The 26,134-nt window shown below is 49.7% G+C and overlaps 27 non-coding genes across 27 annotated transcripts; all 27 read left to right on the plus strand.

Moving 5' to 3' along the window:
• Positions 1–1,720: 1,720 nt before the first annotated feature.
• On the plus strand, positions 1,721–1,802 carry TRNAS-AGA (transfer RNA serine (anticodon AGA)). Its single transcript has one exon. It is a non-coding gene; the product is annotated as a tRNA-Ser (tRNA).
• Positions 1,803–2,024: 222 nt separating this feature from the next.
• TRNAS-UGA (transfer RNA serine (anticodon UGA)) lies at positions 2,025–2,106 on the plus strand. Its single transcript has one exon. It is a non-coding gene; the product is annotated as a tRNA-Ser (tRNA).
• Positions 2,107–2,676: 570 nt separating this feature from the next.
• On the plus strand, positions 2,677–2,758 carry TRNAS-CGA (transfer RNA serine (anticodon CGA)). The gene has a single exon. It is a non-coding gene; the product is annotated as a tRNA-Ser (tRNA).
• A 1,852-nt stretch (positions 2,759–4,610) lies between these two features.
• Positions 4,611–4,692, plus strand: TRNAS-AGA (transfer RNA serine (anticodon AGA)). The gene has a single exon. It is a non-coding gene; the product is annotated as a tRNA-Ser (tRNA).
• Positions 4,693–4,914: 222 nt separating this feature from the next.
• TRNAS-UGA (transfer RNA serine (anticodon UGA)) lies at positions 4,915–4,996 on the plus strand. Its single transcript has one exon. It is a non-coding gene; the product is annotated as a tRNA-Ser (tRNA).
• A 570-nt stretch (positions 4,997–5,566) lies between these two features.
• TRNAS-CGA (transfer RNA serine (anticodon CGA)) lies at positions 5,567–5,648 on the plus strand. The gene has a single exon. It is a non-coding gene; the product is annotated as a tRNA-Ser (tRNA).
• A 1,852-nt stretch (positions 5,649–7,500) lies between these two features.
• TRNAS-AGA (transfer RNA serine (anticodon AGA)) lies at positions 7,501–7,582 on the plus strand. Its single transcript has one exon. It is a non-coding gene; the product is annotated as a tRNA-Ser (tRNA).
• Positions 7,583–7,804: 222 nt separating this feature from the next.
• TRNAS-UGA (transfer RNA serine (anticodon UGA)) lies at positions 7,805–7,886 on the plus strand. The gene has a single exon. It is a non-coding gene; the product is annotated as a tRNA-Ser (tRNA).
• A 570-nt stretch (positions 7,887–8,456) lies between these two features.
• TRNAS-CGA (transfer RNA serine (anticodon CGA)) lies at positions 8,457–8,538 on the plus strand. The gene has a single exon. It is a non-coding gene; the product is annotated as a tRNA-Ser (tRNA).
• A 1,852-nt stretch (positions 8,539–10,390) lies between these two features.
• Positions 10,391–10,472, plus strand: TRNAS-AGA (transfer RNA serine (anticodon AGA)). Its single transcript has one exon. It is a non-coding gene; the product is annotated as a tRNA-Ser (tRNA).
• Positions 10,473–10,694: 222 nt separating this feature from the next.
• TRNAS-UGA (transfer RNA serine (anticodon UGA)) lies at positions 10,695–10,776 on the plus strand. The gene has a single exon. It is a non-coding gene; the product is annotated as a tRNA-Ser (tRNA).
• A 570-nt stretch (positions 10,777–11,346) lies between these two features.
• On the plus strand, positions 11,347–11,428 carry TRNAS-CGA (transfer RNA serine (anticodon CGA)). Its single transcript has one exon. It is a non-coding gene; the product is annotated as a tRNA-Ser (tRNA).
• A 1,862-nt stretch (positions 11,429–13,290) lies between these two features.
• TRNAS-AGA (transfer RNA serine (anticodon AGA)) lies at positions 13,291–13,372 on the plus strand. Its single transcript has one exon. It is a non-coding gene; the product is annotated as a tRNA-Ser (tRNA).
• A 222-nt stretch (positions 13,373–13,594) lies between these two features.
• Positions 13,595–13,676, plus strand: TRNAS-UGA (transfer RNA serine (anticodon UGA)). Its single transcript has one exon. It is a non-coding gene; the product is annotated as a tRNA-Ser (tRNA).
• A 570-nt stretch (positions 13,677–14,246) lies between these two features.
• TRNAS-CGA (transfer RNA serine (anticodon CGA)) lies at positions 14,247–14,328 on the plus strand. The gene has a single exon. It is a non-coding gene; the product is annotated as a tRNA-Ser (tRNA).
• Positions 14,329–16,180: 1,852 nt separating this feature from the next.
• TRNAS-AGA (transfer RNA serine (anticodon AGA)) lies at positions 16,181–16,262 on the plus strand. The gene has a single exon. It is a non-coding gene; the product is annotated as a tRNA-Ser (tRNA).
• A 222-nt stretch (positions 16,263–16,484) lies between these two features.
• Positions 16,485–16,566, plus strand: TRNAS-UGA (transfer RNA serine (anticodon UGA)). Its single transcript has one exon. It is a non-coding gene; the product is annotated as a tRNA-Ser (tRNA).
• Positions 16,567–17,136: 570 nt separating this feature from the next.
• Positions 17,137–17,218, plus strand: TRNAS-CGA (transfer RNA serine (anticodon CGA)). The gene has a single exon. It is a non-coding gene; the product is annotated as a tRNA-Ser (tRNA).
• Positions 17,219–19,070: 1,852 nt separating this feature from the next.
• On the plus strand, positions 19,071–19,152 carry TRNAS-AGA (transfer RNA serine (anticodon AGA)). Its single transcript has one exon. It is a non-coding gene; the product is annotated as a tRNA-Ser (tRNA).
• A 222-nt stretch (positions 19,153–19,374) lies between these two features.
• On the plus strand, positions 19,375–19,456 carry TRNAS-UGA (transfer RNA serine (anticodon UGA)). Its single transcript has one exon. It is a non-coding gene; the product is annotated as a tRNA-Ser (tRNA).
• Positions 19,457–20,026: 570 nt separating this feature from the next.
• Positions 20,027–20,108, plus strand: TRNAS-CGA (transfer RNA serine (anticodon CGA)). Its single transcript has one exon. It is a non-coding gene; the product is annotated as a tRNA-Ser (tRNA).
• Positions 20,109–21,960: 1,852 nt separating this feature from the next.
• On the plus strand, positions 21,961–22,042 carry TRNAS-AGA (transfer RNA serine (anticodon AGA)). Its single transcript has one exon. It is a non-coding gene; the product is annotated as a tRNA-Ser (tRNA).
• Positions 22,043–22,264: 222 nt separating this feature from the next.
• On the plus strand, positions 22,265–22,346 carry TRNAS-UGA (transfer RNA serine (anticodon UGA)). Its single transcript has one exon. It is a non-coding gene; the product is annotated as a tRNA-Ser (tRNA).
• Positions 22,347–22,916: 570 nt separating this feature from the next.
• TRNAS-CGA (transfer RNA serine (anticodon CGA)) lies at positions 22,917–22,998 on the plus strand. Its single transcript has one exon. It is a non-coding gene; the product is annotated as a tRNA-Ser (tRNA).
• A 1,862-nt stretch (positions 22,999–24,860) lies between these two features.
• TRNAS-AGA (transfer RNA serine (anticodon AGA)) lies at positions 24,861–24,942 on the plus strand. Its single transcript has one exon. It is a non-coding gene; the product is annotated as a tRNA-Ser (tRNA).
• A 222-nt stretch (positions 24,943–25,164) lies between these two features.
• TRNAS-UGA (transfer RNA serine (anticodon UGA)) lies at positions 25,165–25,246 on the plus strand. The gene has a single exon. It is a non-coding gene; the product is annotated as a tRNA-Ser (tRNA).
• Positions 25,247–25,816: 570 nt separating this feature from the next.
• Positions 25,817–25,898, plus strand: TRNAL-CAA (transfer RNA leucine (anticodon CAA)). The gene has a single exon. It is a non-coding gene; the product is annotated as a tRNA-Leu (tRNA).
• Positions 25,899–26,134: the final 236 nt, after the last annotated feature.

A 26,134-nucleotide genomic window follows, 5' to 3' on the forward strand; every position in this document is an offset into this window, starting at 1 on the left:
TGAAAACTCTCAAGGAGTACGCTGCCCAGGCCTACAGCTTCTCAGACACTGTATCTGTCTATTTTGGGGAGCTGCAGAGAAGCCTTGCCTGTGCTTTTCGAGCCTGCTGTCTGGGGTGAGTGCCTGGATAAATTGTTGTTGGGAAGGACAAGGCAGCTAGCTCCTCTACAGGGGTCAATTTAGGAGGTTGGTGGGAAGCACAGGAAGGGGCAGGAAGGAAGCTCTCTGCTGTTGCTTCTCGGCCTAGGCAGAGCTGCAGGTGTGGTTAAAAAGGATTGGCGTTTGGCCAGGTCCCAGACCACAGTGCAACCTAGGGCAACAAGAGAGGTGAGGCTACTGAGGCCCTTACCCAGAGCCTTCTGACCCCACCGCCCCTTTGGCCCCGATCGGCCACGATCGGCCAAAACCTCTCTATAAGGGCTAAAGGTGATTATTATATATGCCTGAGTAACTTAGGGTCCCTCGCATAAATGGACTCCTGCTGAAGGAGCTCGCCTTTGCTTTGGGACTGGCCCAACACGGCCTTGCTCTCCTCAACAAACCTGCCACCAGCCAGGAGGCTGAATGGCTTGCAGAAGGACACTCCCAGGTATGCCCAAGCACTTCATTTGCATAGAGACTACCCTCTCTTGGGCCCGCCTCCACTCACCTATTAAGTAATGTGGCTAGAATATCAAGACAGAAAGAGGAGCAGGGCCTGACAGCCTTTCAAAGGCTCAACTGAGGTGCTGGGCTGACGGCTGGGATCACCAAAGCCTGGGATGACTCCAATATGGAAGCAGAAGCCTTAGGGCAAACAAAGGTCAGCAGTTGATGTGCTGTAAAGAAGAAGGGCTGCAGAGGGCCTCAGCAAAGCCTTCGGAATACTTGTGGATTGGCAGGAGTGCCTATATTTGTTTTTTGAGAAGCACCTTGCCAGTGCAAAGGATTGCTGAGGAAGAGGAAGGAGCAGAGCGGAATGACTGGAGCCAGTGAGGTTGCCTGTGAAGACATGAAGGGCTATGTTGAAAGGGGCACCGCTTGCAGAGCCAAGTAGTCGTTACCAAGTGGTTAAGGCGATGGACTAGATATCATTTGCCGTCTCCACGAGTATGTTCAAATCCTGCCGACTACGTCAGATGACATTTTTGGGATTCCTCTTCAGGGCCTCCTGCGTGGGAGAACAAGGGAGCAGCCTCTATGCAAAGCAGTCAGTAAAACAGAATATGAAGCAAAGACCATTAAAGCCACAGAAGAAAGATATGAACCCAGGCCAAATGCATCCTGCTCCCCCTCCCTCACCTGTCAGGCACTAGTCTGCAGAGAAACTGAACACGCCCACTCTCCTCCAAGGAGAATTCAGCTCAGGAAACGCCTAGCCACAGGCCCTAGATTGGACGAGGCACTTCTTTTCATACCTGTAAAGACCAACCCGTCTCTCTGTGGAGTCCATTCATGGCCTCCAAGACAGAAGTTTTGCCATGGTGCCTATCGTGGCTGCCATCTCCCTGACGTTAAAGCTACCACCTCTTCCGGCCTGATTTTTTCCCCCCGTCTCAAAACATGAACATACAAGGAGTGCTAATTTCACATGCATGCCTGCTTTTAGCTTGAGACGCTTTAGAAAGTCTTCTGTGGAATAGGAATGATGTATAGGAGAGCAGGGAAAATGGTCCAGTGAACGGAAAGAAAAAAGACTACGGATGGAGGTAAAGTGCCCTGTTGAGATTCACTTGTGTGGGTAGTTGTGGCCGAGTGGTTAAGGCGATGGACTAGAAATCCATTGGGGTATCCCCGCGCAGGTTCGAATCCTGCCAACTACGCTGTCCCTTTTGTGAACAGTATTTTCCCATAATTCTTTGAAATACCTTCTGGCATAAATGCGGGCTCCAAAAGCAGGACTAATAGGGTCAGCGGCCTGGGAGGGCTCAAACTTTTGCCATTGTGGCCTTCCTCTCTAGAAAAGGACTGCTTCTGTCCAGAGGCTAGACCGCCAGCAGAAATAGAAACGAGCTACGTTGAAAATGGACCATAGCTTTAAGCAAGTAGTCGTGGCCGAGTGGTTAAGGCGATGGACTTGAAATCCATTGGGGTCTCCCCGCGTAGGTTCAAATCCTGCCGACTACGTGCTACTTCACCTTTGGTGATATTTTATACTTCATATTAAATGGCATCTGCACAAGCAGGCCGAATATAGCTATCACTCTCAATAGAGCTAAGGAAGGCGAAACACTGGGCAGGGAATGGGATCAAAAGAGTGGCCGGAGAAGGCATGAGACTACCTGTCTGGCACTCCTGCCACTTGTGCACCCCAGCTGTCGAGAAGACACATGTCGAGTAATAGCCAAGGAGATTGGGAAAGAACTTCAGTTATCATCTCGCCAGTAAGTTCCATCTGAGGTATCAGATGCATGAAGGAAGTAGCCTTATTGGGGCGTCTGACAGTGTCATTATTTTCCTAAAGTGTCATAACTGCATTCTTTTACAACCTCCTTTTTGATTTTCTCTGGCCAGGAACATGAACTTTATAATAGTGCCTTTGAGTCACGTCAGTATGCATGTATGGACCGAGTGTATTTTTTGCAGTAGAACGGATAGGCAAAGATGGGAAGGCAGTGGAGCAGAGTGAACTGAGGGAAAGAAAAAGACTGCTGTGAGAGTGAGAACCTCAGCTTAAGTGGCAGCCACCCCTCGTGAGTAGTCGTGGCCGAGTGGTTAAGGCGATGGACTCGAAATCCATTGGGGTGTCCCCGCGCAGGTTCAAATCCTGCCGACTACGTCGGTGCTCTTTCACAATGATGTGTTAGGTTTTTCCTTGGATGCCTCCTTTCCCAGGAATAAGCATGTATTATTCAACAACGTTGAGAGCACAGGTAAAACAAAGACAAGAATGTGAAACAATGCACTGTGCAATGCCAGCATGAAAACTCTCAAGGAGTACGCTGCCCAGGCCTACAGCTTCTCAGACACTGTATCTGTCTATTTTGGGGAGCTGCAGAGAAGCCTTGCCTGTGCTTTTCGAGCCTGCTGTCTGGGGTGAGTGCCTGGATAAATTGTTGTTGGGAAGGACAAGGCAGCTAGCTCCTCTACAGGGGTCAATTTAGGAGGTTGGTGGGAAGCACAGGAAGGGGCAGGAAGGAAGCTCTCTGCTGTTGCTTCTCGGCCTAGGCAGAGCTGCAGGTGTGGTTAAAAAGGATTGGCGTTTGGCCAGGTCCCAGACCACAGTGCAACCTAGGGCAACAAGAGAGGTGAGGCTACTGAGGCCCTTACCCTGAGCCTTCTGACCCCACCGCCCCTTTGGCCCCGATCGGCCAAAACCTCTCTTTAAGGGCTAAAGGTGATTATTATATATGCCTGAGTAACTTAGGGTCCCTCGCATAAATGGACTCCTGCTGAAGGAGCTCGCCTTTGCTTTGGGACTGGCCCAACACGGCCTTGCTCTCCTCAACAAACCTGCCACCAGCCAGGAGGCTGAATGGCTTGCAGAAGGACACTCCCAGGTATGCCCAAGCACTTCATTTGCATAGAGACTACCCTCTCTTGGGCCCGCCTCCACTCACCTATTAAGTAATGTGGCTAGAATATCAAGACAGAAAGAGGAGCAGGGCCTGACAGCCTTTCAAAGGCTCAACTGAGGTGCTGGGCTGACGGCTGGGATCACCAAAGCCTGGGATGACTCCAATATGGAAGCAGAAGCCTTAGGGCAAACAAAGGTCAGCAGTTGATGTGCTGTAAAGAAGAAGGGCTGCAGAGGGCCTCAGCAAAGCCTTCGGAATACTTGTGGATTGGCAGGAGTGCCTATATTTGTTTTTTGAGAAGCACCTTGCCAGTGCAAAGGATTGCTGAGGAAGAGGAAGGAGCAGAGCGGAATGACTGGAGCCAGTGAGGTTGCCTGTGAAGACATGAAGGGCTATGTTGAAAGGGGCACCGCTTGCAGAGCCAAGTAGTCGTTACCAAGTGGTTAAGGCGATGGACTAGATATCATTTGCCGTCTCCACGAGTATGTTCAAATCCTGCCGACTACGTCAGATGACATTTTTGGGATTCCTCTTCAGGGCCTCCTGCGTGGGAGAACAAGGGAGCAGCCTCTAAGCAAAGCAGTCAGTAAAACAGAATATGAAGCAAAGACCATTAAAGCCACAGAAGAAAGATATGAACCCAGGCCAAATGCATCCTGCTCCCCCTCCCTCACCTGTCAGGCACTAGTCTGCAGAGAAACTGAACACGCCCACTCTCCTCCAAGGAGAATTCAGCTCAGGAAACGCCTAGCCACAGGCCCTAGATTGGACGAGGCACTTCTTTTCATACCTGTAAAGACCAACCCGTCTCTCTGTGGAGTCCATTCATGGCCTCCAAGACAGAAGTTTTGCCATGGTGCCTATCGTGGCTGCCATCTCCCTGACGTTAAAGCTACCACCTCTTCCGGCCTGATTTTTTCCCCCCGTCTCAAAACATGAACATACAAGGAGTGCTAATTTCACATGCATGCCTGCTTTTAGCTTGAGACGCTTTAGAAAGTCTTCTGTGGAATAGGAATGATGTATAGGAGAGCAGGGAAAATGGTCCAGTGAACGGAAAGAAAAAAGACTACGGATGGAGGTAAAGTGCCCTGTTGAGATTCACTTGTGTGGGTAGTTGTGGCCGAGTGGTTAAGGCGATGGACTAGAAATCCATTGGGGTATCCCCGTGCAGGTTCAAATCCTGCCAACTACGCTGTCCCTTTTGTGAACAGTATTTTCCCATAATTCTTTGAAATACCTTCTGGCATAAATGCGGGCTCCAAAAGCAGGACTAATAGGGTCAGCGGCCTGGGAGGGCTCAAACTTTTGCCATTGTGGCCTTCCTCTCTAGAAAAGGACTGCTTCTGTTCCGAGGCTAGACCGCCAGCAGAAATAGAAACGAGCTACGTTGAAAATGGACCATAGCTTTAAGCAAGTAGTCGTGGCCGAGTGGTTAAGGCGATGGACTTGAAATCCATTGGGGTCTCCCCGCGTAGGTTCAAATCCTGCCGACTACGTGCTACTTCACCTTTGGTGATATTTTATACTTCATATTAAATGGCATCTGCACAAGCAGGCCGAATATAGCTATCACTCTCAATAGAGCTAAGGAAGGCGAAACACTGGGCAGGGAATGGGATCAAAAGAGTGGCCGGAGAAGGCATGAGACTACCTGTCTGGCACTCCTGCCACTTGTGCACCCCAGCTCTCGAGAAGACACATGTCGAGTAATAGCCAAGGAGATTGGGAAAGAACTTCAGTTATCATCTCGCCAGTAAGTTCCATCTGAGGTATCAGATGCATGAAGGAAGTAGCCTTATTGGGGCGTCTGACAGTGTCATTATTTTCCTAAAGTGTCATAACTGCATTCTTTTACAACCTCCTTTTTGATTTTCTCTGGCCAGGAACATGAACTTTATAATAGTGCCTTTGAGTCACGTCAGTATGCAGGTATGGACCGAGTGTATTTTTTGCAGTAGAACGGATAGGCAAAGATGGGAAGGCAGTGGAGCAGAGTGAACTGAGGGAAAGAAAAAGACTGCTGTGAGAGTGAGAACCTCAGCTTAAGTGGCAGCCACCCCTCGTGAGTAGTCGTGGCCGAGTGGTTAAGGCGATGGACTCGAAATCCATTGGGGTGTCCCCGCGCAGGTTCAAATCCTGCCGACTACGTCGGTGCTCTTTCACAATGATGTGTTAGGTTTTTCCTTGGATGCCTCCTTTCCCAGGAATAAGCATGTATTATTCAACAACGTTGAGAGCACAGGTAAAACAAAGACAAGAATGTGAAACAATGCACTGTGCAATGCCAGCATGAAAACTCTCAAGGAGTACGCTGCCCAGGCCTACAGCTTCTCAGACACTGTATCTGTCTATTTTGGGGAGCTGCAGAGAAGCCTTGCCTGTGCTTTTCGAGCCTGCTGTCTGGGGTGAGTGCCTGGATAAATTGTTGTTGGGAAGGACAAGGCAGCTAGCTCCTCTACAGGGGTCAATTTAGGAGGTTGGTGGGAAGCACAGGAAGGGGCAGGAAGGAAGCTCTCTGCTGTTGCTTCTCGGCCTAGGCAGAGCTGCAGGTGTGGTTAAAAAGGATTGGCGTTTGGCCAGGTCCCAGACCACAGTGCAACCTAGGGCAACAAGAGAGGTGAGGCTACTGAGGCCCTTACCCTGAGCCTTCTGACCCCACCGCCCCTTTGGCCCCGATCGGCCAAAACCTCTCTTTAAGGGCTAAAGGTGATTATTATATATGCCTGAGTAACTTAGGGTCCCTCGCATAAATGGACTCCTGCTGAAGGAGCTCGCCTTTGCTTTGGGACTGGCCCAACACGGCCTTGCTCTCCTCAACAAACCTGCCACCAGCCAGGAGGCTGAATGGCTTGCAGAAGGACACTCCCAGGAATGCCCAAGCACTTCATTTGCATAGAGACTACCCTCTCTTGGGCCCGCCTCCACTCACCTATTAAGTAATGTGGCTAGAATATCAAGACAGAAAGAGGAGCAGGGCCTGACAGCCTTTCAAAGGCTCAACTGAGGTGCTGGGCTGACGGCTGGGATCACCAAAGCCTGGGATGACTCCAATATGGAAGCAGAAGCCTTAGGGCAAACAAAGGTCAGCAGTTGATGTGCTGTAAAGAAGAAGGGCTGCAGAGGGCCTCAGCAAAGCCTTCGGAATACTTGTGGATTGGCAGGAGTGCCTATATTTGTTTTTTGAGAAGCACCTTGCCAGTGCAAAGGATTGCTGAGGAAGAGGAAGGAGCAGAGCGGAATGACTGGAGCCAGTGAGGTTGCCTGTGAAGACATGAAGGGCTATGTTGAAAGGGGCACCGCTTGCAGAGCCAAGTAGTCGTTACCAAGTGGTTAAGGCGATGGACTAGATATCATTTGCCGTCTCCACGAGTATGTTCAAATCCTGCCGACTACGTCAGATGACATTTTTGGGATTCCTCTTCAGGGCCTCCTGCGTGGGAGAACAAGGGAGCAGCCTCTATGCAAAGCAGTCAGTAAAACAGAATATGAAGCAAAGACCATTAAAGCCACAGAAGAAAGATATGAACCCAGGCCAAATGCATCCTGCTCCCCCTCCCTCACCTGTCAGGCACTAGTCTGCAGAGAAACTGAACACGCCCACTCTCCTCCAAGGAGAATTCAGCTCAGGAAACGCCTAGCCACAGGCCCTAGATTGGACGAGGCACTTCTTTTCATACCTGTAAAGACCAACCCGTCTCTCTGTGGAGTCCATTCATGGCCTCCAAGACAGAAGTTTTGCCATGGTGCCTATCGTGGCTGCCATCTCCCTGACGTTAAAGCTACCACCTCTTCCGGCCTGATTTTTTTCCCCCGTCTCAAAACATGAACATACAAGGAGTGCTAATTTCACATGCATGCCTGCTTTTAGCTTGAGACGCTTTAGAAAGTCTTCTGTGGAATAGGAATGATGTATAGGAGAGCAGGGAAAATGGTCCAGTGAACGGAAAGAAAAAAGACTACGGATGGAGGTAAAGTGCCCTGTTGAGATTCACTTGTGTGGGTAGTTGTGGCCGAGTGGTTAAGGCGATGGACTAGAAATCCATTGGGGTATCCCCGCGCAGGTTCGAATCCTGCCAACTACGCTGTCCCTTTTGTGAACAGTATTTTCCCATAATTCTTTGAAATACCTTCTGGCATAAATGCGGGCTCCAAAAGCAGGACTAATAGGGTCAGCGGCCTGGGAGGGCTCAAACTTTTGCCATTGTGGCCTTCCTCTCTAGAAAAGGACTGCTTCTGTCCAGAGGCTAGACCGCCAGCAGAAATAGAAACGAGCTACGTTGAAAATGGACCATAGCTTTAAGCAAGTAGTCGTGGCCGAGTGGTTAAGGCGATGGACTTGAAATCCATTGGGGTCTCCCCGCGTAGGTTCAAATCCTGCCGACTACGTGCTACTTCACCTTTGGTGATATTTTATACTTCATATTAAATGGCATCTGCACAAGCAGGCCGAATATAGCTATCACTCTCAATAGAGCTAAGGAAGGCGAAACACTGGGCAGGGAATGGGATCAAAAGAGTGGCCGGAGAAGGCATGAGACTACCTGTCTGGCACTCCTGCCACTTGTGCACCCCAGCTGTCGAGAAGACACATGTCGAGTAATAGCCAAGGAGATTGGGAAAGAACTTCAGTTATCATCTCGCCAGTAAGTTCCATCTGAGGTATCAGATGCATGAAGGAAGTAGCCTTATTGGGGCGTCTGACAGTGTCATTATTTTCCTAAAGTGTCATAACTGCATTCTTTTACAACCTCCTTTTTGATTTTCTCTGGCCAGGAACATGAACTTTATAATAGTGCCTTTGAGTCACGTCAGTATGCAGGTATGGACCGAGTGTATTTTTTGCAGTAGAACGGATAGGCAAAGATGGGAAGGCAGTGGAGCAGAGTGAACTGAGGGAAAGAAAAAGACTGCTGTGAGAGTGAGAACCTCAGCTTAAGTGGCAGCCACCCCTCGTGAGTAGTCGTGGCCGAGTGGTTAAGGCGATGGACTCGAAATCCATTGGGGTGTCCCCGCGCAGGTTCAAATCCTGCCGACTACGTCGGTGCTCTTTCACAATGATGTGTTAGGTTTTTCCTTGGATGCCTCCTTTCCCAGGAATAAGCATGTATTATTCAACAACGTTGAGAGCACAGGTAAAACAAAGACAAGAATGTGAAACAATGCACTGTGCAATGCCAGCATGAAAACTCTCAAGGAGTACGCTGCCCAGGCCTACAGCTTCTCAGACACTGTATCTGTCTATTTTGGGGAGCTGCAGAGAAGCCTTGCCTGTGCTTTTCGAGCCTGCTGTCTGGGGTGAGTGCCTGGATAAATTGTTGTTGGGAAGGACAAGGCAGCTAGCTCCTCTACAGGGGTCAATTTAGGAGGTTGGTGGGAAGCACAGGAAGGGGCAGGAAGGAAGCTCTCTGCTGTTGCTTCTCGGCCTAGGCAGAGCTGCAGGTGTGGTTAAAAAGGATTGGCGTTTGGCCAGGTCCCAGACCACAGTGCAACCTAGGGCAACAAGAGAGGTGAGGCTACTGAGGCCCTTACCCTGAGCCTTCTGACCCCACCGCCCCTTTGGCCCCGATCGGCCAAAACCTCTCTTTAAGGGCTAAAGGTGATTATTATATATGCCTGAGTAACTTAGGGTCCCTCGCATAAATGGACTCCTGCTGAAGGAGCTCGCCTTTGCTTTGGGACTGGCCCAACACGGCCTTGCTCTCCTCAACAAACCTGCCACCAGCCAGGAGGCTGAATGGCTTGCAGAAGGACACTCCCAGGTATGCCCAAGCACTTCATTTGCATAGAGACTACCCTCTCTTGGGCCCGCCTCCACTCACCTATTAAGTAATGTGGCTAGAATATCAAGACAGAAAGAGGAGCAGGGCCTGACAGCCTTTCAAAGGCTCAACTGAGGTGCTGGGCTGACGGCTGGGATCACCAAAGCCTGGGATGACTCCAATATGGAAGCAGAAGCCTTAGGGCAAACAAAGGTCAGCAGTTGATGTGCTGTAAAGAAGAAGGGCTGCAGAGGGCCTCAGCAAAGCCTTCGGAATACTTGTGGATTGGCAGGAGTGCCTATATTTGTTTTTTGAGAAGCACCTTGCCAGTGCAAAGGATTGCTGAGGAAGAGGAAGGAGCAGAGCGGAATGACTGGAGCCAGTGAGGTTGCCTGTGAAGACATGAAGGGCTATGTTGAAAGGGGCACCGCTTGCAGAGCCAAGTAGTCGTTACCAAGTGGTTAAGGCGATGGACTAGATATCATTTGCCGTCTCCACGAGTATGTTCAAATCCTGCCGACTACGTCAGATGACATTTTTGGGATTCCTCTTCAGGGCCTCCTGCGTGGGAGAACAAGGGAGCAGCCTCTATGCAAAGCAGTCAGTAAAACAGAATATGAAGCAAAGACCATTAAAGCCACAGAAGAAAGATATGAACCCAGGCCAAATGCATCCTGCTCCCCCTCCCTCACCTGTCAGGCACTAGTCTGCAGAGAAACTGAACACGCCCACTCTCCTCCAAGGAGAATTCAGCTCAGGAAACGCCTAGCCACAGGCCCTAGATTGGACGAGGCACTTCTTTTCATACCTGTAAAGACCAACCCGTCTCTCTGTGGAGTCCATTCATGGCCTCCAAGACAGAAGTTTTGCCATGGTGCCTATCGTGGCTGCCATCTCCCTGACGTTAAAGCTACCACCTCTTCCGGCCTGATTTTTTCCCCCCGTCTCAAAACATGAACATACAAGGAGTGCTAATTTCACATGCATGCCTGCTTTTAGCTTGAGACGCTTTAGAAAGTCTTCTGTGGAATAGGAATGATGTATAGGAGAGCAGGGAAAATGGTCCAGTGAACGGAAAGAAAAAAGACTACGGATGGAGGTAAAGTGCCCTGTTGAGATTCACTTGTGTGGGTAGTTGTGGCCGAGTGGTTAAGGCGATGGACTAGAAATCCATTGGGGTATCCCCGCGCAGGTTCGAATCCTGCCAACTACGCTGTCCCTTTTGTGAACAGTATTTTCCCATAATTCTTTGAAATACCTTCTGGCATAAATGCGGGCTCCAAAAGCAGGACTAATAGGGTCAGCGGCCTGGGAGGGCTCAAACTTTTGCCATTGTGGCCTTCCTCTCTAGAAAAGGACTGCTTCTGTCCAGAGGCTAGACCGCCAGCAGAAATAGAAACGAGCTATGTTGAAAATGGACCATAGCTTTAAGCAAGTAGTCGTGGCCGAGTGGTTAAGGCGATGGACTTGAAATCCATTGGGGTCTCCCCGCGTAGGTTCAAATCCTGCCGACTACGTGCTACTTCACCTTTGGTGATATTTTATACTTCATATTAAATGGCATCTGCACAAGCAGGCCGAATATAGCTATCACTCTCAATAGAGCTAAGGAAGGCGAAACACTGGGCAGGGAATGGGATCAAAAGAGTGGCCGGAGAAGGCATGAGACTACCTGTCTGGCACTCCTGCCACTTGTGCACCCCAGCTCTCGAGAAGACACATGTCGAGTAATAGCCAAGGAGATTGGGAAAGAACTTCAGTTATCATCTCGCCAGTAAGTTCCATCTGAGGTATCAGATGCATGAAGGAAGTAGCCTTATTGGGGCGTCTGACAGTGTCATTATTTTCCTAAAGTGTCATAACTGCATTCTTTTACAACCTCCTTTTTGATTTTCTCTGGCCAGGAACATGAACTTTATAATAGTGCCTTTGAGTCACGTCAGTATGCAGGTATGGACCGAGTGTATTTTTTGCAGTAGAACGGATAGGCAAAGATGGGAAGGCAGTGGAGCAGAGTGAACTGAGGGAAAGAAAAAGACTGCTGTGAGAGTGAGAACCTCAGCTTAAGTGGCAGCCACCCCTCGTGAGTAGTCGTGGCCGAGTGGTTAAGGCGATGGACTCGAAATCCATTGGGGTGTCCCCGCGCAGGTTCAAATCCTGCCGACTACGTCGGTGCTCTTTCACAATGATGTGTTAGGTTTTTCCTTGGATGCCTCCTTTCCCAGGAATAAGCATGTATTATTCAACAACGTTGAGAGCACAGGTAAAACAAAGACAAGAATGTGAAACAATGCACTGTGCAATGCCAGCATGAAAACTCTCAAGGAGTACGCTGCCCAGGCCTACAGCTTCTCAGACACTGTATCTGTCTATTTTGGGGAGCTGCAGAGAAGCCTTGCCTGTGCTTTTCGAGCCTGCTGTCTGGGGTGAGTGCCTGGATAAATTGTTGTTGGGAAGGACAAGGCAGCTAGCTCCTCTACAGGGGTCAATTTAGGAGGTTGGTGGGAAGCACAGGAAGGGGCAGGAAGGAAGCTCTCTGCTGTTGCTTCTCGGCCTAGGCAGAGCTGCAGGTGTGGTTAAAAAGGATTGGCGTTTGGCCAGGTCCCAGACCACAGTGCAACCTAGGGCAACAAGAGAGGTGAGGCTACTGAGGCCCTTACCCAGAGCCTTCTGACCCCACCGCCCCTTTGGCCCCGATCGGCCACGATCGGCCAAAACCTCTCTATAAGGGCTAAAGGTGATTATTATATATGCCTGAGTAACTTAGGGTCCCTCGCATAAATGGACTCCTGCTGAAGGAGCTCGCCTTTGCTTTGGGACTGGCCCAACACGGCCTTGCTCTCCTCAACAAACCTGCCACCAGCCAGGAGGCTGAATGGCTTGCAGAAGGACACTCCCAGGTATGCCCAAGCACTTCATTTGCATAGAGACTACCCTCTCTTGGGCCCGCCTCCACTCACCTATTAAGTAATGTGGCTAGAATATCAAGACAGAAAGAGGAGCAGGGCCTGACAGCCTTTCAAAGGCTCAACTGAGGTGCTGGGCTGACGGCTGGGATCACCAAAGCCTGGGATGACTCCAATATGGAAGCAGAAGCCTTAGGGCAAACAAAGGTCAGCAGTTGATGTGCTGTAAAGAAGAAGGGCTGCAGAGGGCCTCAGCAAAGCCTTCGGAATACTTGTGGATTGGCAGGAGTGCCTATATTTGTTTTTTGAGAAGCACCTTGCCAGTGCAAAGGATTGCTGAGGAAGAGGAAGGAGCAGAGCGGAATGACTGGAGCCAGTGAGGTTGCCTGTGAAGACATGAAGGGCTATGTTGAAAGGGGCACCGCTTGCAGAGCCAAGTAGTCGTTACCAAGTGGTTAAGGCGATGGACTAGATATCATTTGCCGTCTCCACGAGTATGTTCAAATCCTGCCGACTACGTCAGATGACATTTTTGGGATTCCTCTTCAGGGCCTCCTGCGTGGGAGAACAAGGGAGCAGCCTCTATGCAAAGCAGTCAGTAAAACAGAATATGAAGCAAAGACCATTAAAGCCACAGAAGAAAGATATGAACCCAGGCCAAATGCATCCTGCTCCCCCTCCCTCACCTGTCAGGCACTAGTCTGCAGAGAAACTGAACACGCCCACTCTCCTCCAAGGAGAATTCAGCTCAGGAAACGCCTAGCCACAGGCCCTAGATTGGACGAGGCACTTCTTTTCATACCTGTAAAGACCAACCCGTCTCTCTGTGGAGTCCATTCATGGCCTCCAAGACAGAAGTTTTGCCATGGTGCCTATCGTGGCTGCCATCTCCCTGACGTTAAAGCTACCACCTCTTCCGGCCTGATTTTTTCCCCCCGTCTCAAAACATGAACATACAAGGAGTGCTAATTTCACATGCATGCCTGCTTTTAGCTTGAGACGCTTTAGAAAGTCTTCTGTGGAATAGGAATGATGTATAGGAGAGCAGGGAAAATGGTCCAGTGAACGGAAAGAAAAAAGACTACGGATGGAGGTAAAGTGCCCTGTTGAGATTCACTTGTGTGGGTAGTTGTGGCCGAGTGGTTAAGGCGATGGACTAGAAATCCATTGGGGTATCCCCGTGCAGGTTCAAATCCTGCCAACTACGCTGTCCCTTTTGTGAACAGTATTTTCCCATAATTCTTTGAAATACCTTCTGGCATAAATGCGGGCTCCAAAAGCAGGACTAATAGGGTCAGCGGCCTGGGAGGGCTCAAACTTTTGCCATTGTGGCCTTCCTCTCTAGAAAAGGACTGCTTCTGTTCCGAGGCTAGACCGCCAGCAGAAATAGAAACGAGCTACGTTGAAAATGGACCATAGCTTTAAGCAAGTAGTCGTGGCCGAGTGGTTAAGGCGATGGACTTGAAATCCATTGGGGTCTCCCCGCGTAGGTTCAAATCCTGCCGACTACGTGCTACTTCACCTTTGGTGATATTTTATACTTCATATTAAATGGCATCTGCACAAGCAGGCCGAATATAGCTATCACTCTCAATAGAGCTAAGGAAGGCGAAACACTGGGCAGGGAATGGGATCAAAAGAGTGGCCGGAGAAGGCATGAGACTACCTGTCTGGCACTCCTGCCACTTGTGCACCCCAGCTCTCGAGAAGACACATGTCGAGTAATAGCCAAGGAGATTGGGAAAGAACTTCAGTTATCATCTCGCCAGTAAGTTCCATCTGAGGTATCAGATGCATGAAGGAAGTAGCCTTATTGGGGCGTCTGACAGTGTCATTATTTTCCTAAAGTGTCATAACTGCATTCTTTTACAACCTCCTTTTTGATTTTCTCTGGCCAGGAACATGAACTTTATAATAGTGCCTTTGAGTCACGTCAGTATGCAGGTATGGACCGAGTGTATTTTTTGCAGTAGAACGGATAGGCAAAGATGGGAAGGCAGTGGAGCAGAGTGAACTGAGGGAAAGAAAAAGACTGCTGTGAGAGTGAGAACCTCAGCTTAAGTGGCAGCCACCCCTCGTGAGTAGTCGTGGCCGAGTGGTTAAGGCGATGGACTCGAAATCCATTGGGGTGTCCCCGCGCAGGTTCAAATCCTGCCGACTACGTCGGTGCTCTTTCACAATGATGTGTTAGGTTTTTCCTTGGATGCCTCCTTTCCCAGGAATAAGCATGTATTATTCAACAACGTTGAGAGCACAGGTAAAACAAAGACAAGAATGTGAAACAATGCACTGTGCAATGCCAGCATGAAAACTCTCAAGGAGTACGCTGCCCAGGCCTACAGCTTCTCAGACACTGTATCTGTCTATTTTGGGGAGCTGCAGAGAAGCCTTGCCTGTGCTTTTCGAGCCTGCTGTCTGGGGTGAGTGCCTGGATAAATTGTTGTTGGGAAGGACAAGGCAGCTAGCTCCTCTACAGGGGTCAATTTAGGAGGTTGGTGGGAAGCACAGGAAGGGGCAGGAAGGAAGCTCTCTGCTGTTGCTTCTCGGCCTAGGCAGAGCTGCAGGTGTGGTTAAAAAGGATTGGCGTTTGGCCAGGTCCCAGACCACAGTGCAACCTAGGGCAACAAGAGAGGTGAGGCTACTGAGGCCCTTACCCTGAGCCTTCTGACCCCACCGCCCCTTTGGCCCCGATCGGCCAAAACCTCTCTTTAAGGGCTAAAGGTGATTATTATATATGCCTGAGTAACTTAGGGTCCCTCGCATAAATGGACTCCTGCTGAAGGAGCTCGCCTTTGCTTTGGGACTGGCCCAACACGGCCTTGCTCTCCTCAACAAACCTGCCACCAGCCAGGAGGCTGAATGGCTTGCAGAAGGACACTCCCAGGTATGCCCAAGCACTTCATTTGCATAGAGACTACCCTCTCTTGGGCCCGCCTCCACTCACCTATTAAGTAATGTGGCTAGAATATCAAGACAGAAAGAGGAGCAGGGCCTGACAGCCTTTCAAAGGCTCAACTGAGGTGCTGGGCTGACGGCTGGGATCACCAAAGCCTGGGATGACTCCAATATGGAAGCAGAAGCCTTAGGGCAAACAAAGGTCAGCAGTTGATGTGCTGTAAAGAAGAAGGGCTGCAGAGGGCCTCAGCAAAGCCTTCGGAATACTTGTGGATTGGCAGGAGTGCCTATATTTGTTTTTTGAGAAGCACCTTGCCAGTGCAAAGGATTGCTGAGGAAGAGGAAGGAGCAGAGCGGAATGACTGGAGCCAGTGAGGTTGCCTGTGAAGACATGAAGGGCTATGTTGAAAGGGGCACCGCTTGCAGAGCCAAGTAGTCGTTACCAAGTGGTTAAGGCGATGGACTAGATATCATTTGCCGTCTCCACGAGTATGTTCAAATCCTGCCGACTACGTCAGATGACATTTTTGGGATTCCTCTTCAGGGCCTCCTGCGTGGGAGAACAAGGGAGCAGCCTCTATGCAAAGCAGTCAGTAAAACAGAATATGAAGCAAAGACCATTAAAGCCACAGAAGAAAGATATGAACCCAGGCCAAATGCATCCTGCTCCCCCTCCCTCACCTGTCAGGCACTAGTCTGCAGAGAAACTGAACACGCCCACTCTCCTCCAAGGAGAATTCAGCTCAGGAAACGCCTAGCCACAGGCCCTAGATTGGACGAGGCACTTCTTTTCATACCTGTAAAGACCAACCCGTCTCTCTGTGGAGTCCATTCATGGCCTCCAAGACAGAAGTTTTGCCATGGTGCCTATCGTGGCTGCCATCTCCCTGACGTTAAAGCTACCACCTCTTCCGGCCTGATTTTTTTCCCCCGTCTCAAAACATGAACATACAAGGAGTGCTAATTTCACATGCATGCCTGCTTTTAGCTTGAGACGCTTTAGAAAGTCTTCTGTGGAATAGGAATGATGTATAGGAGAGCAGGGAAAATGGTCCAGTGAACGGAAAGAAAAAAGACTACGGATGGAGGTAAAGTGCCCTGTTGAGATTCACTTGTGTGGGTAGTTGTGGCCGAGTGGTTAAGGCGATGGACTAGAAATCCATTGGAGTATCCCCGCGCAGGTTCGAATCCTGCCAACTACGCTGTCCCTTTTGTGAACAGTATTTGCCCATAATTCTATGAAATACCTTCTGGCATAAATGCGGGCTCCAAAAGCAGGACTAATAGGGTCAGCGGCCTGGGAGGGCTCAAACTTTTGCCATTGTGGCCTTCCTCTCTAGAAAAGGACTGCTTCTGTCCAGAGGCTAGACCGCCAGCAGAAATAGAAACGAGCTACGTTGAAAATGGACCATAGCTTTAAGCAAGTAGTCGTGGCCGAGTGGTTAAGGCGATGGACTTGAAATCCATTGGGGTCTCCCCGCGTAGGTTCAAATCCTGCCGACTACGTGCTACTTCACCTTTGGTGATATTTTATACTTCATATTAAATGGCATCTGCACAAGCAGGCCGAATATAGCTATCACTCTCAATAGAGCTAAGGAAGGCGAAACACTGGGCAGGGAATGGGATCAAAAGAGTGGCCGGAGAAGGCATGAGACTACCTGTCTGGCACTCCTGCCACTTGTGCACCCCAGCTGTCGAGAAGACACATGTCGAGTAATAGCCAAGGAGATTGGGAAAGAACTTCAGTTATCATCTCGCCAGTAAGTTCCATCTGAGGTATCAGATGCATGAAGGAAGTAGCCTTATTGGGGCGTCTGACAGTGTCATTATTTTCCTAAAGTGTCATAACTGCATTCTTTTACAACCTCCTTTTTGATTTTCTCTGGCCAGGAACATGAACTTTATAATAGTGCCTTTGAGTCACGTCAGTATGCAGGTATGGACCGAGTGTATTTTTTGCAGTAGAACGGATAGGCAAAGATGGGAAGGCAGTGGAGCAGAGTGAACTGAGGGAAAGAAAAAGACTGCTGTGAGAGTGAGAACCTCAGCTTAAGTGGCAGCCACCCCTCGTGAGTAGTCGTGGCCGAGTGGTTAAGGCGATGGACTCGAAATCCATTGGGGTGTCCCCGCGCAGGTTCAAATCCTGCCGACTACGTCGGTGCTCTTTCACAATGATGTGTTAGGTTTTTCCTTGGATGCCTCCTTTCCCAGGAATAAGCATGTATTATTCAACAACGTTGAGAGCACAGGTAAAACAAAGAAAAGAATGTGAAACAATGCACTGTGCAATGCCAGCATGAAAACTCTCAAGGAGTACGCTGCCCAGGCCTACAGCTTCTCAGACACTGTATCTGTCTATTTTGGGGAGCTGCAGAGAAGCCTTGCCTGTGCTTTTCGAGCCTGCTGTCTGGGGTGAGTGCCTGGATAAATTGTTGTTGGGAAGGACAAGGCAGCTAGCTCCTCTACAGGGGTCAATTTAGGAGGTTGGTGGGAAGCACAGGAAGGGGCAGGAAGGAAGCTCTCTGCTGTTGCTTCTCGGCCTAGGCAGAGCTGCAGGTGTGGTTAAAAAGGATTGGCGTTTGGCCAGGTCCCAGACCACAGTGCAACCTAGGGCAACAAGAGAGGTGAGGCTACTGAGGCCCTTACCCTGAGCCTTCTGACCCCACCGCCCCTTTGGCCCCGATCGGCCAAAACCTCTCTTTAAGGGCTAAAGGTGATTATTATATATGCCTGAGTAACTTAGGGTCCCTCGCATAAATGGACTCCTGCTGAAGGAGCTCGCCTTTGCTTTGGGACTGGCCCAACACGGCCTTGCTCTCCTCAACAAACCTGCCACCAGCCAGGAGGCTGAATGGCTTGCAGAAGGACACTCCCAGGTATGCCCAAGCACTTCATTTGCATAGAGACTACCCTCTCTTGGGCCCGCCTCCACTCACCTATTAAGTAATGTGGCTAGAATATCAAGACAGAAAGAGGAGCAGGGCCTGACAGCCTTTCAAAGGCTCAACTGAGGTGCTGGGCTGACGGCTGGGATCACCAAAGCCTGGGATGACTCCAATATGGAAGCAGAAGCCTTAGGGCAAACAAAGGTCAGCAGTTGATGTGCTGTAAAGAAGAAGGGCTGCAGAGGGCCTCAGCAAAGCCTTCGGAATACTTGTGGATTGGCAGGAGTGCCTATATTTGTTTTTTGAGAAGCACCTTGCCAGTGCAAAGGATTGCTGAGGAAGAGGAAGGAGCAGAGCGGAATGACTGGAGCCAGTGAGGTTGCCTGTGAAGACATGAAGGGCTATGTTGAAAGGGGCACCGCTTGCAGAGCCAAGTAGTCGTTACCAAGTGGTTAAGGCGATGGACTAGATATCATTTGCCGTCTCCACGAGTATGTTCAAATCCTGCCGACTACGTCAGATGACATTTTTGGGATTCCTCTTCAGGGCCTCCTGCGTGGGAGAACAAGGGAGCAGCCTCTATGCAAAGCAGTCAGTAAAACAGAATATGAAGCAAAGACCATTAAAGCCACAGAAGAAAGATATGAACCCAGGCCAAATGCATCCTGCTCCCCCTCCCTCACCTGTCAGGCACTAGTCTGCAGAGAAACTGAACACGCCCACTCTCCTCCAAGGAGAATTCAGCTCAGGAAACGCCTAGCCACAGGCCCTAGATTGGACGAGGCACTTCTTTTCATACCTGTAAAGACCAACCCGTCTCTCTGTGGAGTCCATTCATGGCCTCCAAGACAGAAGTTTTGCCATGGTGCCTATCGTGGCTGCCATCTCCCTGACGTTAAAGCTACCACCTCTTCCGGCCTGATTTTTTCCCCCCGTCTCAAAACATGAACATACAAGGAGTGCTAATTTCACATGCATGCCTGCTTTTAGCTTGAGACGCTTTAGAAAGTCTTCTGTGGAATAGGAATGATGTATAGGAGAGCAGGGAAAATGGTCCAGTGAACGGAAAGAAAAAAGACTACGGATGGAGGTAAAGTGCCCTGTTGAGATTCACTTGTGTGGGTAGTTGTGGCCGAGTGGTTAAGGCGATGGACTAGAAATCCATTGGGGTATCCCCGTGCAGGTTCGAATCCTGCCAACTACGCTGTCCCTTTTGTGAACAGTATTTTCCCATAATTCTTTGAAATACCTTCTGGCATAAATGCGGGCTCCAAAAGCAGGACTAATAGGGTCAGCGGCCTGGGAGGGCTCAAACTTTTGCCATTGTGGCCTTCCTCTCTAGAAAAGGACTGCTTCTGTTCCGAGGCTAGACCGCCAGCAGAAATAGAAACGAGCTACGTTGAAAATGGACCATAGCTTTAAGCAAGTAGTCGTGGCCGAGTGGTTAAGGCGATGGACTTGAAATCCATTGGGGTCTCCCCGCGTAGGTTCAAATCCTGCCGACTACGTGCTACTTCACCTTTGGTGATATTTTATACTTCATATTAAATGGCATCTGCACAAGCAGGCCGAATATAGCTATCACTCTCAATAGAGCTAAGGAAGGCGAAACACTGGGCAGGGAATGGGATCAAAAGAGTGGCCGGAGAAGGCATGAGACTACCTGTCTGGCACTCCTGCCACTTGTGCACCCCAGCTCTCGAGAAGACACATGTCGAGTAATAGCCAAGGAGATTGGGAAAGAACTTCAGTTATCATCTCGCCAGTAAGTTCCATCTGAGGTATCAGATGCATGAAGGAAGTAGCCTTATTGGGGCGTCTGACAGTGTCATTATTTTCCTAAAGTGTCATAACTGCATTCTTTTACAACCTCCTTTTTGATTTTCTCTGGCCAGGAACATGAACTTTATAATAGTGCCTTTGAGTCACGTCAGTATGCAGGTATGGACCGAGTGTATTTTTTGCAGTAGAACGGATAGGCAAAGATGGGAAGGCAGTGGAGCAGAGTGAACTGAGGGAAAGAAAAAGACTGCTGTGAGAGTGAGAACCTCAGCTTAAGTGGCAGCCACCCCTCGTGAGTAGTCGTGGCCGAGTGGTTAAGGCGATGGACTCGAAATCCATTGGGGTGTCCCCGCGCAGGTTCAAATCCTGCCGACTACGTCGGTGCTCTTTCACAATGATGTGTTAGGTTTTTCCTTGGATGCCTCCTTTCCCAGGAATAAGCATGTATTATTCAACAACGTTGAGAGCACAGGTAAAACAAAGACAAGAATGTGAAACAATGCACTGTGCAATGCCAGCATGAAAACTCTCAAGGAGTACGCTGCCCAGGCCTACAGCTTCTCAGACACTGTATCTGTCTATTTTGGGGAGCTGCAGAGAAGCCTTGCCTGTGCTTTTCGAGCCTGCTGTCTGGGGTGAGTGCCTGGATAAATTGTTGTTGGGAAGGACAAGGCAGCTAGCTCCTCTACAGGGGTCAATTTAGGAGGTTGGTGGGAAGCACAGAAAGGGGCAGGAAGGAAGCTCTCTGCTGTTGCTTCTCGGCCTAGGCAGAGCTGCAGGTGTGGTTAAAAAGGATTGGCGTTTGGCCAGGTCCCAGACCACAGTGCAACCTAGGGCAACAAGAGAGGTGAGGCTACTGAGGCCCTTACCCTGAGCCTTCTGACCCCACCGCCCCTTTGGCCCCGATCGGCCAAAACCTCTCTTTAAGGGCTAAAGGTGATTATTATATATGCCTGAGTAACTTAGGGTCCCTCGCATAAATGGACTCCTGCTGAAGGAGCTCGCCTTTGCTTTGGGACTGGCCCAACACGGCCTTGCTCTCCTCAACAAACCTGCCACCAGCCAGGAGGCTGAATGGCTTGCAGAAGGACACTCCCAGGTATGCCCAAGCACTTCATTTGCATAGAGACTACCCTCTCTTGGGCCCGCCTCCACTCACCTATTAAGTAATGTGGCTAGAATATCAAGACAGAAAGAGGAGCAGGGCCTGACAGCCTTTCAAAGGCTCAACTGAGGTGCTGGGCTGACGGCTGGGATCACCAAAGCCTGGGATGACTCCAATATGGAAGCAGAAGCCTTAGGGCAAACAAAGGTCAGCAGTTGATGTGCTGTAAAGAAGAAGGGCTGCAGAGGGCCTCAGCAAAGCCTTCGGAATACTTGTGGATTGGCAGGAGTGCCTATATTTGTTTTTTGAGAAGCACCTTGCCAGTGCAAAGGATTGCTGAGGAAGAGGAAGGAGCAGAGCGGAATGACTGGAGCCAGTGAGGTTGCCTGTGAAGACATGAAGGGCTATGTTGAAAGGGGCACCGCTTGCAGAGCCAAGTAGTCGTTACCAAGTGGTTAAGGCGATGGACTAGATATCATTTGCCGTCTCCACGAGTATGTTCAAATCCTGCCGACTACGTCAGATGACATTTTTGGGATTCCTCTTCAGGGCCTCCTGCGTGGGAGAACAAGGGAGCAGCCTCTATGCAAAGCAGTCAGTAAAACAGAATATGAAGCAAAGACCATTAAAGCCACAGAAGAAAGATATGAACCCAGGCCAAATGCATCCTGCTCCCCCTCCCTCACCTGTCAGGCACTAGTCTGCAGAGAAACTGAACACGCCCACTCTCCTCCAAGGAGAATTCAGCTCAGGAAACGCCTAGCCACAGGCCCTAGATTGGACGAGGCACTTCTTTTCATACCTGTAAAGACCAACCCGTCTCTCTGTGGAGTCCATTCATGGCCTCCAAGACAGAAGTTTTGCCATGGTGCCTATCGTGGCTGCCATCTCCCTGACGTTAAAGCTACCACCTCTTCCGGCCTGATTTTTTCCCCCCGTCTCAAAACATGAACATACAAGGAGTGCTAATTTCACATGCATGCCTGCTTTTAGCTTGAGACGCTTTAGAAAGTCTTCTGTGGAATAGGAATGATGTATAGGAGAGCAGGGAAAATGGTCCAGTGAACGGAAAGAAAAAAGACTACGGATGGAGGTAAAGTGCCCTGTTGAGATTCACTTGTGTGGGTAGTTGTGGCCGAGTGGTTAAGGCGATGGACTAGAAATCCATTGGGGTATCCCCGCGCAGGTTCGAATCCTGCCAACTACGCTGTCCCTTTTGTGAACAGTATTTTCCCATAATTCTTTGAAATACATTCTGGCATAAATGCGGGCTCCAAAAGCAGGACTAATAGGGTCAGCGGCCTGGGAGGGCTCAAACTTTTGCCATTGTGGCCTTCCTCTCTAGAAAAGGACTGCTTCTGTCCAGAGGCTAGACCGCCAGCAGAAATAGAAACGAGCTATGTTGAAAATGGACCATAGCTTTAAGCAAGTAGTCGTGGCCGAGTGGTTAAGGCGATGGACTTGAAATCCATTGGGGTCTCCCCGCGTAGGTTCAAATCCTGCCGACTACGTGCTACTTCACCTTTGGTGATATTTTATACTTCATATTAAATGGCATCTGCACAAGCAGGCCGAATATAGCTATCACTCTCAATAGAGCTAAGGAAGGCGAAACACTGGGCAGGGAATGGGATCAAAAGAGTGGCCGGAGAAGGCATGAGACTACCTGTCTGGCACTCCTGCCACTTGTGCACCCCAGCTCTCGAGAAGACACATGTCGAGTAATAGCCAAGGAGATTGGGAAAGAACTTCAGTTATCATCTCGCCAGTAAGTTCCATCTGAGGTATCAGATGCATGAAGGAAGTAGCCTTATTGGGGCGTCTGACAGTGTCATTATTTTCCTAAAGTGTCATAACTGCATTCTTTTACAACCTCCTTTTTGATTTTCTCTGGCCAGGAACATGAACTTTATAATAGTGCCTTTGAGTCACGTCAGTATGCAGGTATGGACCGAGTGTATTTTTTGCAGTAGAACGGATAGGCAAAGATGGGAAGGCAGTGGAGCAGAGTGAACTGAGGGAAAGAAAAAGACTGCTGTGAGAGTGAGAACCTCAGCTTAAGTGGCAGCCACCCCTTGTGAGTAGTCGTGGCCGAGTGGTTAAGGCGATGGACTCGAAATCCATTGGGGTGTCCCCGCGCAGGTTCAAATCCTGCCGACTACGTCGGTGCTCTTTCACAATGATGTGTTAGGTTTTTCCTTGGATGCCTCCTTTCCCAGGAATAAGCATGTATTATTCAACAACGTTGAGAGCACAGGTAAAACAAAGACAAGAATGTGAAACAATGCACTGTGCAATGCCAGCATGAAAACTCTCAAGGAGTACGCTGCCCAGGCCTACAGCTTCTCAGACACTGTATCTGTCTATTTTGGGGAGCTGCAGAGAAGCCTTGCCTGTGCTTTTCGAGCCTGCTGTCTGGGGTGAGTGCCTGGATAAATTGTTGTTGGGAAGGACAAGGCAGCTAGCTCCTCTACAGGGGTCAATTTAGGAGGTTGGTGGGAAGCACAGGAAGGGGCAGGAAGGAAGCTCTCTGCTGTTGCTTCTCGGCCTAGGCAGAGCTGCAGGTGTGGTTAAAAAGGATTGGCGTTTGGCCAGGTCCCAGACCACAGTGCAACCTAGGGCAACAAGAGAGGTGAGGCTACTGAGGCCCTTACCCAGAGCCTTCTGACCCCACCGCCCCTTTGGCCCCGATCGGCCACGATCGGCCAAAACCTCTCTATAAGGGCTAAAGGTGATTATTATATATGCCTGAGTAACTTAGGGTCCCTCGCATAAATGGACTCCTGCTGAAGGAGCTCGCCTTTGCTTTGGGACTGGCCCAACACGGCCTTGCTCTCCTCAACAAACCTGCCACCAGCCAGGAGGCTGAATGGCTTGCAGAAGGACACTCCCAGGTATGCCCAAGCACTTCATTTGCATAGAGACTACCCTCTCTTGGGCCCGCCTCCACTCACCTATTAAGTAATGTGGCTAGAATATCAAGACAGAAAGAGGAGCAGGGCCTGACAGCCTTTCAAAGGCTCAACTGAGGTGCTGGGCTGACGGCTGGGATCACCAAAGCCTGGGATGACTCCAATATGGAAGCAGAAGCCTTAGGGCAAACAAAGGTCAGCAGTTGATGTGCTGTAAAGAAGAAGGGCTGCAGAGGGCCTCAGCAAAGCCTTCGGAATACTTGTGGATTGGCAGGAGTGCCTATATTTGTTTTTTGAGAAGCACCTTGCCAGTGCAAAGGATTGCTGAGGAAGAGGAAGGAGCAGAGCGGAATGACTGGAGCCAGTGAGGTTGCCTGTGAAGACATGAAGGGCTATGTTGAAAGGGGCACCGCTTGCAGAGCCAAGTAGTCGTTACCAAGTGGTTAAGGCGATGGACTAGATATCATTTGCCGTCTCCACGAGTATGTTCAAATCCTGCCGACTACGTCAGATGACATTTTTGGGATTCCTCTTCAGGGCCTCCTGCGTGGGAGAACAAGGGAGCAGCCTCTATGCAAAGCAGTCAGTAAAACAGAATATGAAGCAAAGACCATTAAAGCCACAGAAGAAAGATATGAACCCAGGCCAAATGCATCCTGCTCCCCCTCCCTCACCTGTCAGGCACTAGTCTGCAGAGAAACTGAACACGCCCACTCTCCTCCAAGGAGAATTCAGCTCAGGAAACGCCTAGCCACAGGCCCTAGATTGGACGAGGCACTTCTTTTCATACCTGTAAAGACCAACCCGTCTCTCTGTGGAGTCCATTCATGGCCTCCAAGACAGAAGTTTTGCCATGGTGCCTATCGTGGCTGCCATCTCCCTGACGTTAAAGCTACCACCTCTTCCGGCCTGATTTTTTCCCCCCGTCTCAAAACATGAACATACAAGGAGTGCTAATTTCACATGCATGCCTGCTTTTAGCTTGAGACGCTTTAGAAAGTCTTCTGTGGAATAGGAATGATGTATAGGAGAGCAGGGAAAATGGTCCAGTGAACGGAAAGAAAAAAGACTACGGATGGAGGTAAAGTGCCCTGTTGAGATTCACTTGTGTGGGTAGTTGTGGCCGAGTGGTTAAGGCGATGGACTAGAAATCCCTTGGGGTATCCCCGCGCAGGTTCGAATCCTGCCAACTACGCTGTCCCTTTTGTGAACAGTATTTTCCCATAATTCTTTGAAATACCTTCTGGCATAAATGCGGGCTCCAAAAGCAGGACTAATAGGGTCAGCGGCCTGGGAGGGCTCAAACTTTTGCCATTGTGGCCTTCCTCTCTAGAAAAGGACTGCTTCTGTCCAGAGGCTAGACCGCCAGCAGAAATAGAAACGAGCTACGTTGAAAATGGACCAAAGCTTTAAGCAAGTAGTCGTGGCCGAGTGGTTAAGGCGATGGACTTGAAATCCATTGGGGTCTCCCCGCGTAGGTTCAAATCCTGCCGACTACGTGCTACTTCACCTTTGGTGATATTTTATACTTCATATTAAATGGCATCTGCACAAGCAGGCCGAATATAGCTATCACTCTCAATAGAGCTAAGGAAGGCGAAACACTGGGCAGGGAATGGGATCAAAAGAGTGGCCGGAGAAGGCATGAGACTACCTGTCTGGCACTCCTGCCACTTGTGCACCCCAGCTGTCGAGAAGACACATGTCGAGTAATAGCCAAGGAGATTGGGAAAGAACTTCAGTTATCATCTCGCCAGTAAGTTCCATCTGAGGTATCAGATGCATGAAGGAAGTAGCCTTATTGGGGCGTCTGACAGTGTCATTATTTTCCTAAAGTGTCATAACTGCATTCTTTTACAACCTCCTTTTTGATTTTCTCTGGCCAGGAACATGAACTTTATAATAGTGCCTTTGAGTCACGTCAGTATGCAGGTATGGACCGAGTGTATTTTTTGCAGTAGAACGGATAGGCAAAGATGGGAAGGCAGTGGAGCAGAGTGAACTGAGGGAAAGAAAAAGACTGCTGTGAGAGTGAGAACCTCAGCTTAAGTGGCAGCCACCCCTCGTGAGTAGTCGTGGCCGAGTGGTTAAGGCGATGGACTCAAAATCCATTGGGGTGTCCCCGCGCAGGTTCAAATCCTGCCGACTACGTCGGTGCTCTTTCACAATGATGTGTTAGGTTTTTCCTTGGATGTCTCCTTTCCCAGGAATAAGCATGTATTATTCAACAACGTTGAGAGCACAGGTAAAACAAAGACAAGAATGTGAAACAATGCACTGTGCAATGCCAGCATGAAAACTCTCAAGGAGTACGCTGCCCAGGCCTACAGCTTCTCAGACACTGTATCTGTCTATTTTGGGGAGCTGCAGAGAAGCCTTGCCTGTGC

Source organism: Pleurodeles waltl, chromosome 7 (assembly GCF_031143425.1).
Source record: "Pleurodeles waltl isolate 20211129_DDA chromosome 7, aPleWal1.hap1.20221129, whole genome shotgun sequence".
In the NCBI taxonomy this organism is placed as follows: domain Eukaryota; kingdom Metazoa; phylum Chordata; class Amphibia; order Caudata; family Salamandridae; genus Pleurodeles; species Pleurodeles waltl.